Genomic DNA, 11,855 nt, shown 5'->3' on the forward strand with positions numbered 1-11,855 from the left:
TAAATGTCGAGGTGTTGGACAGTTTTTATTGATTTTAGGGGGGATCTCTCTATTTCCTGGATCTGATTGCCTGTTTGCCTTCCCAGATTAGGAATGTTTTCAGCTAGGATTTGTTCAAATACATATTCTGGCCCTCTGTCCATTTTGGCACCCTCGGGAACCCCAATTACACGTAGGTTTTTCTTCCTCAGGCTGTCGTTTATTTCCCTTAATCTGTCTTCCTTGTCTTTTAATTGTCTGTCTCTTTTTTCCTCAGTTTCCTTCTTTGCCATCAACTTGTCTTCTATGTCACTCACTCGTTCTTCCACCTCGTTGTCCCTCGTCGTTAGGACTTCCAGTTTGGATTGCATCTCATTCAATTGCTTTTAATTTCGGCCTGATTGGATCTAAATTCTGCAGTCATGAAGTCTCTTGAGTCCTTTATGCTTTTTTCTAGAGCCATCAGTAGCTGTATAGTAGTGCTTCTGAATTGGCTTTCTGACATTGAATTGTAATCCAGATTTTGTAAATTTGTGAGAGAGACGACTGTTTCTGATTCTTTCTTTTGAGGTGAGGTTTTCCTTCTAGTCATTTTGCTGAGTGCAGAGTGGCCAAAAACAAATTGAATTGGGAATAGGACAAAAAGAGAGGAGAGAAAGAAGGAAAGAAAAGAAAAAAAGGAAAAAGAATAATGAAGAAAGAAGGAAAAAAGAGAATAAAAAGAGAAAGAAAAGAAAGAAAGTGGAGAAAGAGGGTGGGGGTAGCAATCAGAAATAAAAAAAAACATGGGGGAGTATCTTCTGATTCTGTATACTTTAAGTCTCTTGACCTCCCTTGGACTTGTCCGTCTAGCTGGTCTTCCAGGGGAGGGGCCTGTTGTGTGGATTTACAGGTGTTAGCACGTGGGGGAGCTGCTCTGTCCCCTGCCTGGTGCTGGGCTCAGTGCAGTTAGTTTACCCCGTGAGGCCCCAGGAGGAACAACCCCAGTGGCAGCGGTCAGCTCTGGAAACCTCTATTCAGCCCCCGCAAAACTCGGGAGCAGTCCATCTGCAGGGCCTGGAGGCTCTTGGGCAGGGCCGCTGATCTGCTCAGCTCTGAGCAGGAGCGTTCTTGCTATCCTGGGCCCTCCGTGCCTCCGCCTGTCCCAGCAGAGGCCAAATCCTGGGCTGTGTCCTGGCGCCCTGTGCTCCAGGGCCTGCGCTGTTGGATTCTCGCTCCTGGCTATACAGCTGTCTCACTGCAGAGCCACCACCCAAGCCTGTCCGAGTTCCTCCTGGAGCCGTGCAGCCCCTCCACACGGCGCCTCTTCCTTTGCAGGAGACGCCACCGCCAAGGTGCTCCCGGGGCCGCTCAAATCCCTACACACAGAGCCACTGCCGGAGCCTCTCAGTGCTACTCCCTGGTCAATGCATGTGCCCTGCAGCCCTTAGGGAGCTCGGTGCACTCTCCTGGTAGTGCAGGTCTCTGTTAGTGTCTCAGGGAGCCCTACGGCATCCCCGCCCTCCTGGGGTTCTTCTCTGACTCCTTGAAGGTGCCATTCCGCCCTGGAAGATTGGTGCAGCTCCTCCTTCTCCCAGGACAGAGCTCTTCTGTCCTGTGGACACTCACCCCGGCCTCAGCCGGGCTCCTCTCAGGGCCCTTCACACTTGGATGCCTTTTGTTTCTTTATTTTTTTCCCGTCTTCCTGCCTTGATAGAATCACGAACTTTTCTCACTGTAGCATTCGATCTGGGCTCTGTTTAAATCTCAGGCTGAATTCGTAGATTCTCAGGATGATTTGAAGGTTATCTAGGTAATTTGGTGGGGACAGGTGATTTGGGGACTCTACACTTCCGCCATCTTGCCCCTCCTCCTGTATGTTGCCTTTTAGCTTTGTTTGTTTCCTTCACTTTGCAGAAGATTTTCAATTTGATGAAGTCCCAATAGTATTTTTACTTTGTTTCCCTCACCTCAGAGGCATATCTAGAAAGAAGATCCAATGGCCAATGTCAAAGACATTGCTGCCTATCTTTTCTTCTTTGTATGGTTTCAGGTCTCACGTTTAGCTCTTTCATCCATTTTGAATTTATTTTTTATATAGATGGTGTAAGAAAGTGGTCCAGTTTCATTCTTCTGCATGTGGCTGCCTGGTTTTCCCAACAACATTTGTTCTTATCCTGAGGTCAGGGTTAGGGTTTCTTGAAGAGACTGTCTTTGTGCCTTTGGATATTCCTTCCTGCCTCGTTGTCGATTAATGGATCATAGAGTTACAGGTTTGTATCTTGTTTCGGCTTTCCATTCTGTTCTATTGATCTAAGTGTCTCCTGTTGGGAGATTCTTGATTGTTAATTCAATTTCTCTGCTGGTTATCTGTCGGTTCAAGTTTCTTATTTCTTCCTTTTATATTTTTGCTGTTATATATTTCCAGGAATTGATCTATTTCTTCCAGATTCTAGGTTTCTGGCATATAATTTTTCTTAATGTTCTCTTATAATCGTTTGTTTTTCTGTAGTGTTGGTTGATATTTCTCTTTTCTCATTTGTGATTTTATTTGGGTCCTTTCTCATCTTTTTATCTTTTTTCTTTTTTAAAGATTTTATTTATCTATTCATGAGAAACACAGAGAGGCAGAGGTATAGGTAGAGGGAAAATGAGGCTCCATGCAGGGAGCCTGATGTGTGATGTGATCCCCTAGGACCCTGGGAACATGACCTGAGCCAAAGAAGATGCTCAACCACTGAGGCACCTAGGTGACTAGGTGCAATTCCTAGCTAGCAATTCCTTTGCTAGTTATGGGTCTGTTCACATTTTCTATTTCTTCCTATTTCAGTTTTACTCATTTGCACATTTCTAGGGATTTGTCCATTTCTTCCAGGTCTCCCAATTTGTTTGCGTATAATTTCATAGTATTCCCTTATAACTGTCTAATTTTTCTGCTGTTGATTGAGATCTCTCTTCTCTCATTTGTGATTTTATTTATTTAGGTCTTTTCTCTTTTCTCATTGATAAGGCTGCCTATGGTTTGATCCATTTTATTAATTATTTTGAAGAACCAGCTCTTAGATTCATTATTCTATTCTACTGTTTTGTTGTTTCTGTATTGTTTATTTCTGCTCTCATCTTTATTTTTTCCCTTCTTCTGTAGGCTTTAGGCTTTGTTTGCTATTCCTTTACCAGCTCCTTTACGTATAGGGTTAGGTTGTGTTTTGGAGACTTCTTGTTTATTGAGGTAGGCCTGTATTGCTTTGTACTTCCCAGTTAGGACTGCCTTTGCTAAATCCCAGAGTTTTGGAGAAACATGTTTACATTTTCATTTGTTTTAAATTTCCTCTTTAATTTCCTGGTTGCTCCGTTCATTCTCTAGTAGGATGTTCATAATCTCCAAGTATTTTTTGTCTGTCCGATTTTTTTCTTATTGTTGGTTTCGAGTCTCATAGCGTCGTGGTCCGAAAATGTACAGCATGTGATATCAACCTTCTTGTACCTGTTGAGGGCTGATTTGTGGGCCATGATATGATCTGTTCTGGAGAATGTCCCATGTGCACTTGAAAGGAATGTGTATTCTGCGTTAGGAAAATATATTCAGACTATATGTGTTGAGTCCCTGTGGTCCAGTGTGTCAAGGCTATTGTTCACCTGTTGATTTCCTGCATAGACGATCGGTCCATTACCATAAGTGGGTGTTAAAATCCCCTGTCATTGTATTATTATCAGTGAGTTCCTGTATGTTTGTTGTTAATTGGTTTCTATATTTTGGTACTCCCATGTTGGCAGCATAAATATTTAGTTGTTGGATCTTTGTTTTAAATAAATTTATTTTTTATTGGTGTTGAATTGACCAACATACCGAATAACACCCAGTGCTCATCCCATCAAGTGTCCCCCTCAGTGCCATCACCCATTCACCCCCACTTCCCGTCCTCCCCCCCTTCTAGCACCCCTAGTTCATTTCTCAGAGTTAGGAGTCTTTATGTTCTGTCTCCCTTTCTGATATTTCCTACACAATTCTTCTCCTTTCACTATTATTTATATTCCCCAAATGAATGAGAACATACACTGTTTGTCCTTTTCCGATTGACTTACTTCACTCAGCATAATACCTTCCAGTTCCATCCATGTTGAATTAAATGGTGGGTATCTGTCATTTCTAATGGCTGAGTAATATTCCATTGTATACATAAACCACATCTTCTTTATCCATTCAATTTTCAATGGACACCGAGGCTCCTTCCACAGTTTGGTTATTGTGGACATTCCTAATATAAACATCGAGGTGCCAGTGTCCCGGCGTTTCATTGCATCTGAATCTTTGGGGTAAATCCCCAACAGTGCAATTTCTGGGTCGTTATGCAATTCTATTTTTATCTCATTGAGGAACCTCACAGAGTTTTCCAGAGTGGCTACACCAGTTCACAGTCCCACCAACAGTGGTTTCTATATTTAGGTACTCCCATGTTGGCAACATAAATATTTTGTTGTTTGATCATGATAGAGAGTCTTTTTAATTATGAAATAATGCCCTTCTTCATCTCTTCTTACAGTATTTGTTCTTTCTTTTTTGAAATTTAAAATCTTTATTTATTTATTCATGAGAATTACACAGAGAAGCAGAGGAAGGAACATAGAGTGAGAGGCAGGCTCCCCAAAGGGAGGCTAATGTGGGACTTGATCCTGGGATCCCAGGATCACACCCTGAGCCGAAGGCAGATGCTCAACCACTGAGCCACCAGGTGTCCCCCAGGGTTTGGTTTCAAATCTCATTTGTCTGATATAATTATGGGTCCTCCAGCTTTCTTTTGATATCCATTAGCTTCATAGATTATTTTCTATACCCTGACTTTCAATCTGTTGGTGTCTATAGGTCTAAGGTGAGCATCTTGTAGGCAGCGTACAGATGGATGTTGTTTTTTTAATAATAATTTTATTTATGATAGTGTGAGAGAGAGCGAGAGAGAGAGAGAGAGGCAGAAAATTAGGCAGAGAGAGAAACAGGCTCCCCACCAGGAGCCCAATATGGGACTCGTTCCAAGACTCCAGGATCACACCCTGATTCAAAGGCAGAGGCTCAACCCCTGAGCCACCCAGACATCCCGGATCCTGTTTGTTAAGCCCCTCTGATACCCTATATCTTTTTATTGGAGCATTTAGTCTATCAGCATTCAGAGTGATTATTCAAAGATATGAACTTTGTGCATTTGTGTTACCAGAAGAGTTGGTGTTTCTGGTGATGTTCTCTGGGCCTTTCTTGTCTTTGTTGATTTTGGTCTCTTTTTTTCCCCCACTAGGAGAGTCCATCTTAAAATTCCGTACTGGACTGGTTAATTGGTCATGAACTCCTTTATATGTTGCCTGTCTGGGAAAATCTTTCTCCCTCCTTCTCTCCTGTATGACACCCTGGCTGAAGAAAGAATTGATACAAATTGGACTACAATAAAAAGAAATTTAAAAACATAAAATAAATTTTTGCTATTTTTTTAAATTTATTTATGATAGTCACAGAGAGAGAGAGAGAGAGAGGCAGAGACAGCAAGCTCCATGCACCGGGAGCCCGACGTGGGATTCGATCCCGGATCTCCAGGATCGCGCCCTTGGCCAAAGGCAGGCGCCAAACCGCTGCGCCACCCAGGGATCCCATTTTTTTTGCTATTTTGATTGAGGAAAATGGCATTTAGGTGGAAAAGCAGAAGCTGAAAGAGAGGAGGACAGATTTCACCCTCCGTAGCCTTCATAGGGACCTGGTTTCCTTTCCTAGGAGGGCCCCCCACCTCCGGAGGATGCTTCCTGCCCCTCTGTCCTCCTTTTTAGAAGACAGCAAAGACATCTCTGTACCTCCAACACCTCTGCAGTCATGGCTTATAGCGTTTTCCAAATATCCTATTGGGGACCACATTGTAGTGTATGTAACCATCTGGCTGCTGTTTGACAACATTGGGGGGATTCCGACTTTTGTGGCTTTGAGCTGCGTGTGTGTCTATCACATGCAGCTATCCCGTGCAGCCATCAGATCCTCTGGCTGGGTCACCCAAAACCCCGAAATTGTTGGCAGAACATCATTTCTGGTGCTGGCGCTGGGCGGCTAGCTGGGCTCTCCTGGCCATGCTGGGGCTCACTACTGCAGGAACTTTCAGCTGGAGGGTCAGCAGAGCTGGAAGTTCCAGCTCAGCCACATTCCCATGTACAGCAGTGGATCCGGCCTCCCCTAGAAGGCACGTGGGGAGGTCAGCTGTGTGTGCCTGGAGGTGCCCCTGCAGGGGCTGGTTGGGGCCTAGGTGGTGCTCCCTCCTCCTTTCTGGGGGACTCTCCATGCCCCAAGCACATAGTTCTGGGAGACACAGAAATGGGTTGGCTCTGAATTTTCACACCACAACACTTTATTGACTTTCTACAGCAAAGGCTCAGAGCCATGAGTTCGTGCCTTCCCCTGGGGAAGGAGACCTTTCTGTCCTTTAAGGGGGGGCAAGAATCACACGGGGTGTGGGGGCGGGTGCTGGAGTCCCCACCCGGGAGAATGTGTGGACTCCGGGTGGGGGCAAGTGTCCTGAGTTTCACCCTGATTGACGGTTCTGAGGACAGCAGAGCTGACCTGGACCTGTCGCTCATGGCCTCCTGCTCTGGGTCCCCACAGGGCAGCAGGACCCCGGCTTCAGGCTCTCTGGCGCTGGAGCACCTGGAGGAGTCTGCCTCCTGGTGTGGGTGTGGGTGGGCCCCACTGGCTTACCCCTCCTCTCCCCACACTGGTGTGTCCTGGGATCCCCAGGGCTGCCCTAGATCAGCGACCTGTATCTGTGGGGCACGCCCAGGGCCCAGGAGGCCACACCCAGCTCTGAGAGGGCTCACTCAGTCCAGGGCCAGAATCCAGGGCTGGCCAGGGCCATGGGGGCCTGATTCCATTAGTCTTTGAGTTGGGACTGGTGTGGGCTCAAATCAACGCAGCCCCCAAAGAGCCTGGGCCCAAGTCAGCCCAGGTCCCTCTGGGTTAGGGGCTGGTGTCCTGTGCAGGTTGTGCCGCCCTCCAGGAGGAAGAGTAGGAGGAGGCAGGGCACAGTGCTTCCTCTGCTCCATGCACCTGCACCCACCCTGTCGGGGGCTCCCTGTCTTTCCTCCTCCCTGCAACCCCTGGATACACTATGGGACACCGGGCTTCTGATGGTAGCAGGCTGTCCAGAGAACCATGGGGAGGCTGACCATGATCCACAGGGGGCAGCTGCACCGGGTCCTTGCTGAGGGGCAGTGGTGTGTGAGTGGATGGTGTGGGGGCAGGGGTATGATGGTGTTGGATTGAGGGGGATGGTGTAGGGGGGATGGTGTTGGGGTATAGTGTGGGTGGGGTTTGTTTGGGGTTGTGTGGGTTTGAGGGGGATGGTGTAGGGGGGATGCCATGAGGGATAATGATGTAGGGGGATAGTGTGTGGGTGGGGAATGAAGGGGATGGCGTGGGGGGCCTGCGGACACAGGGCATCCCCTTTCTCTAAGATGCACACCGAGACATCTACAGATAAAGGCGACCACAGTCTTAGGTTTATTGTGACACCTGTCTCAGGGGCCCGGTGTGGTCAGTTCAGGGCTCTGGCTGGACTGGGCGCATTATCTGGGGGTCATCATACTATGTATGTTTACAAATTGCAAGTTGGCTCAAATTAAATGCATAGAATTTAGAAATATATAAAGCACCGAGGGTGGGTGTCACTCTGACCCTTCAGACCCTCATCGGATCAATGTGTGTCCTCCTCCAGTCACAGCCATGCAACCTGCCCCCAGGTCCCCTTAATGCCCCCCATGGCCCCCACCCAGGCACCTGGTTTCAGGGTGCCGTCCGTCACCCCTTTGGGGATCAGCTCACATGGCAACCCCTGGAGGCCCCATCCTAGTGGCCTCCTCATCCCTGAGACACCAGAGGTAGAGACACGGAGGTCATCCTCAGCACCCTACCATGCCGCTGTGTTTTGTTGGCTGCTGTTCTTCCCCCGGCCTCAGAAGCCCCATGTTCCCTTCCCAGAAGCCACCAGTCCTCCCCCGGGTCCCAATCCCCCCTGGCACCTCAGCCTCACCCTACCCCGTAGTAGTCCCAAAACATGATGTGACTGCTGAACGTCATGTTGATGTCCAGGTCCACATGCTTGATGTCCCTGGAGACCAGGGCCTCTTATTTCATTTCCTGTGTGAATACCATGGAGGAGGAGCCAGCGTCAGGGACTCAGACCCCGACATGTCACCAGGTGCCATCCTGGGCAGGGAGCCCAGGGGCCACCACGGGATTGTGTCCTGCCGAATCCTCCTTCCTTCCCCTGGGAAGCTGGGGATGGCGGGAGTGCCCAGCATGCCCATGGACCTGTGTGAGGGCCTGTGCCCGCTGTTGTGTGCGGGGAGGTGACTTAGGGTCAGCCTGGGTGGGAGGGGACAGGGGGTCAGTCCAGGTGGGAAGGGGACATGGGGGTGTTGTGCACAAGATGGCGAATCCGAGAAACCACTAAGGAGCCGACACTGATGCAAACAACGAGGGTTGTTATACAAACTCGAACATGGGTCCAAGTATACCCCACAGAGTGGAGCAGGGTGTTGGACCCCGAGGACGGTTTTAACTTAGTTTTAAGGGCCTGGTCTCGGGGACCTCCAGAAGGGCTGGAGCAATTCCTCAAGTTCTGTTCACTTTTTGATATGGGGCCTTCAAGGGCATTGAGCACTCTTCTCATTCTAATAAGGGCTTCCAGCCCTTGGCTTCGGCTCAGTTTTTATTCTATTCTGGAGCATTCTGGACATTAAGCTGTAAATTTTTGTTTTTTTCCTGTAACTGAAGTAATGTAAATTTCAGCTCTTCTTCACAGGGGCCTGGGATTGCTGGACTTGTGCAAATGCTGAACTTAAAGTGGAATGGCTGTAATATTCTCGGCTTCCACGCGTCCCGTCCCATACTCTCTAGCTCCTGCCGCCCTCCCCGGAGCTCCTAAGAGAGCAATTGCAAATGACCTCAGCGTGGCAGCCTGTGTTGGGGGACAAGCCCCGGGATGCGAACAGGAAGACCTGGAGATCGGCGTATCGGCTATGCAGCGTGATTTGATGCTGCAGACTCTTATTCCCTAAGGCTATCTTGACAACTGACTTTGTACATAGAAAAGTTCTCCTTTGCCTTTAAAAGATGAGGAGCAAGTCAAAGCGTTTTTTCTCTGCCCATCTGATTGCTCAGATTCCAATCTGAGACGTATTGACTGTTAATATGGATAAAGTACTATCCGTAGTAGTATTGTTAAAATATTCTGACACTAGTAATTCAGAGGGATGATGCTTTCTCAACTATTTCTTCACAGCTCAGTCACTCATCAGAAAATGCATCTTTATGGATTTGGAAATAACTGAGAGACATTTTTACCAATGGTCCTATTATTATGTGAAGGATTCTTCCCTGAAATTCTTCCCCTGTTTCAACTGACACTGAAACACTGTGAACTCTTTGGAAGACAAATGTCAAGGAGATAAATTTTATGCCTTGCTAATTTTAAATGCACTTGCAATATGGTGTCTATTATAATAGAAGTTTTTTAATCTGATTTTTGCTATTTATTATCCTTTCCTGCTTTTCAGGTTGAGAAGGCATTGTACGTGTTCATAACTGTTTTTCTTTCCTTCTGATATAAAATTTTTACTTTGTTCCCAACGAAGGAACTCTCTAAGAATAAGGCAAAAGTTACTTCAACTATTCTTGAAATGTCTTCACACTTGGAGCCTGATTTATTTAACTCAATTTTCAAAATAAATCTTATTTATTGGAATAAAAACAAAGATTTATAGGGAAATTGAGAAGATAGTAAGAAAATTCTCATTCACTTGCACTCAATTTTTCCAATTATTGATATATTAGTATGGTTCAAATATTAGCTAATAAATCAATATTAAAATATTTGCATTAACCAAGGACAATGCTTTATTCAGATTTCCATAGTTTTTGCTAAGTTGCCATTCCTCGTATCACACTCCATTTGTCCTCATGTTTTCTTAGGCTCCTCTGGATTGTGACAGTCTTTCAGCCTTTCCTTGTTGTCATTGAATTGGAATGCTTTGAGAAGTAGAGTAATTTGTAAAATTTCCCTCAGTTGGGACCTGTCTGTTGTTTATCTCATGATTGAACTGTTTTTGTGGATTATATACAGAGATATACTGCTTTTTTATTATATCATATAAAGGATAGATACTATCAACATAATTTATCAGTCTTGGTATACATCTGATCATCTTGCTGATGTAGTGTTTGTCAGCTTTCTCTGTAGTAAAGTGATTCTTTATTGTTATTGTTATTATTATTATTAATATTATATTATTATTTTTTAAGTTTTTCATAATATATTTTGTAGAAGGAAGTTACTATGTGTATTGCACACATAAGAGTGGGAAGCTATGCTCATGAACTTGAGGGTGGAATGTCTGCACAAATTGTTTGAAATTCTTCTACATGGGAGATTTCTCTTCATTCTGGGTTTGTTTGTGTCTTTTTCAAAGACGCTATTTAATTAATTGAGAGAGAGAGGAGAGAAAAACCATGAGCGAGAGGGACAGAGGGAGAAGGAGAAGCAGGTTCCCTGCTGAACAGGGAGTCTTCCTTGGGACCTGGATCATGATCTGAGTCTAAGTCAGAAGCTTAACTGTCTGAGCCACCCAGGTGCCACTTTTTCTTCCTTCTTTTTTTTTTCTTAATAATAAATTTATTTTTTTGTGTGTGTTCAATTTGCCCACAAACAGAATAACACCCAGTGCTCATCCCATCAACTGCCCCCCTCAGTGCCCATCACACATTCACCCCCACCCCAGCCCTCCTCCCCTACCATCACCCCTAGTTCGTTTCCCAGAGTTAGGAGTCTTTATGTTCTGTCTCCCTTTCTGATATTTCCCACACATTCCTTCTCCCTTCCCTTATATTCCCTTTCACTATTATTTATATTCCCCAAGTGAATGAGAACATACAATGTTTGTCCTTCTCTGATTGACTTACTTCACTCAGCATAATGCCTTCCAGTTACATCCACGTTGAAGCAAATGGTGGGTATTTGTCATTTATAATGGCTGAGCAAGGCCCACCTTTTCTCTCTCTTCATCTTCTGAGTCTCCTATGATATGAATGTTATTGCTTTAATAAGTGGCTGAGTTCCCTATGTCTGCCTCTGTAGTCCATAACCTTCCTTGTTTTTAAGGCTTCCACTTGGGACTGCATCTCAGTTATAGCATTTTTAACGTTGGCTTGACTAGATTTTACTTCTTTTATTTCTACAGTAAGGGATTCTCTAGTTTTCTTCTGTGCTCTTTTTCCAGCCCAGCTGCTATCTTTATAATCATTGTTTTAAACTGTATTTAGACATCATATATGTGAATGGATGAACTTCCTGCCTGTGAGTACTACCTCATGTTGTTTTATGAAGGTGAATTTCTCCATCTCATTATTTTTTCCAAAAAAGAAAGAAGGAAGAAAAAGAAAAACCAATTAAAACAATAAATTTGCCCTCCTAAAAGAACACTAGATTATTTTGGCCTGCTTGTTAAAAGATTCTAAATCCCAAAATAAGAAACACAAAGTACCATGAAACTAAAGATAAGAAATATATAAGGTACATACATAAAATTTAAAATAAGGCAATTTATAAACTAGAATCAAAGAAAATACATGAAAATAAAGCACAAAGTACAAAGGAAGCTAGACCCTACTTTCCAGGCAGAGCTGAAGCTCTGCAGCCTCTGCGGTCCAACAACTTGGTGGCAGCAAGTGGTCTGTGTGGGGTCTGGGAATGGCCCGTGGCGCTGATTGTCAGGTGCACATCTGCCTGGGAGATGCACCTGTGGGGTGAGAGGTGGGGTGGGCTTCAGCGCCTCTGGCCTCCAGTGGGTGGCACTGTGCTGCTCCCTGAGACTCCTTTCTA

At 45.4% G+C, this 11,855-nt stretch overlaps 1 long non-coding RNA gene across 2 annotated transcripts in view; it reads left to right on the forward strand.

The window, feature by feature from the left end:
• The window catches only part of LOC140603340 (uncharacterized), a 48,757-nt gene extending 38,713 nt beyond the window's left edge, over positions 1-10,044 (forward strand). For both annotated transcript variants that reach the window (XR_012006317.1, XR_012006316.1), the window contains exon 3: positions 8,768-10,044. This is a non-coding gene — a long non-coding RNA (uncharacterized lncRNA). The remainder of the gene's footprint in view (positions 1-8,767) is intronic.
• Positions 10,045-11,855: the final 1,811 nt, after the last annotated feature.

This window comes from Canis lupus, chromosome 14 (assembly GCF_048164855.1).
Source record: "Canis lupus baileyi chromosome 14, mCanLup2.hap1, whole genome shotgun sequence".
NCBI lineage: Eukaryota > Metazoa > Chordata > Mammalia > Carnivora > Canidae > Canis > Canis lupus.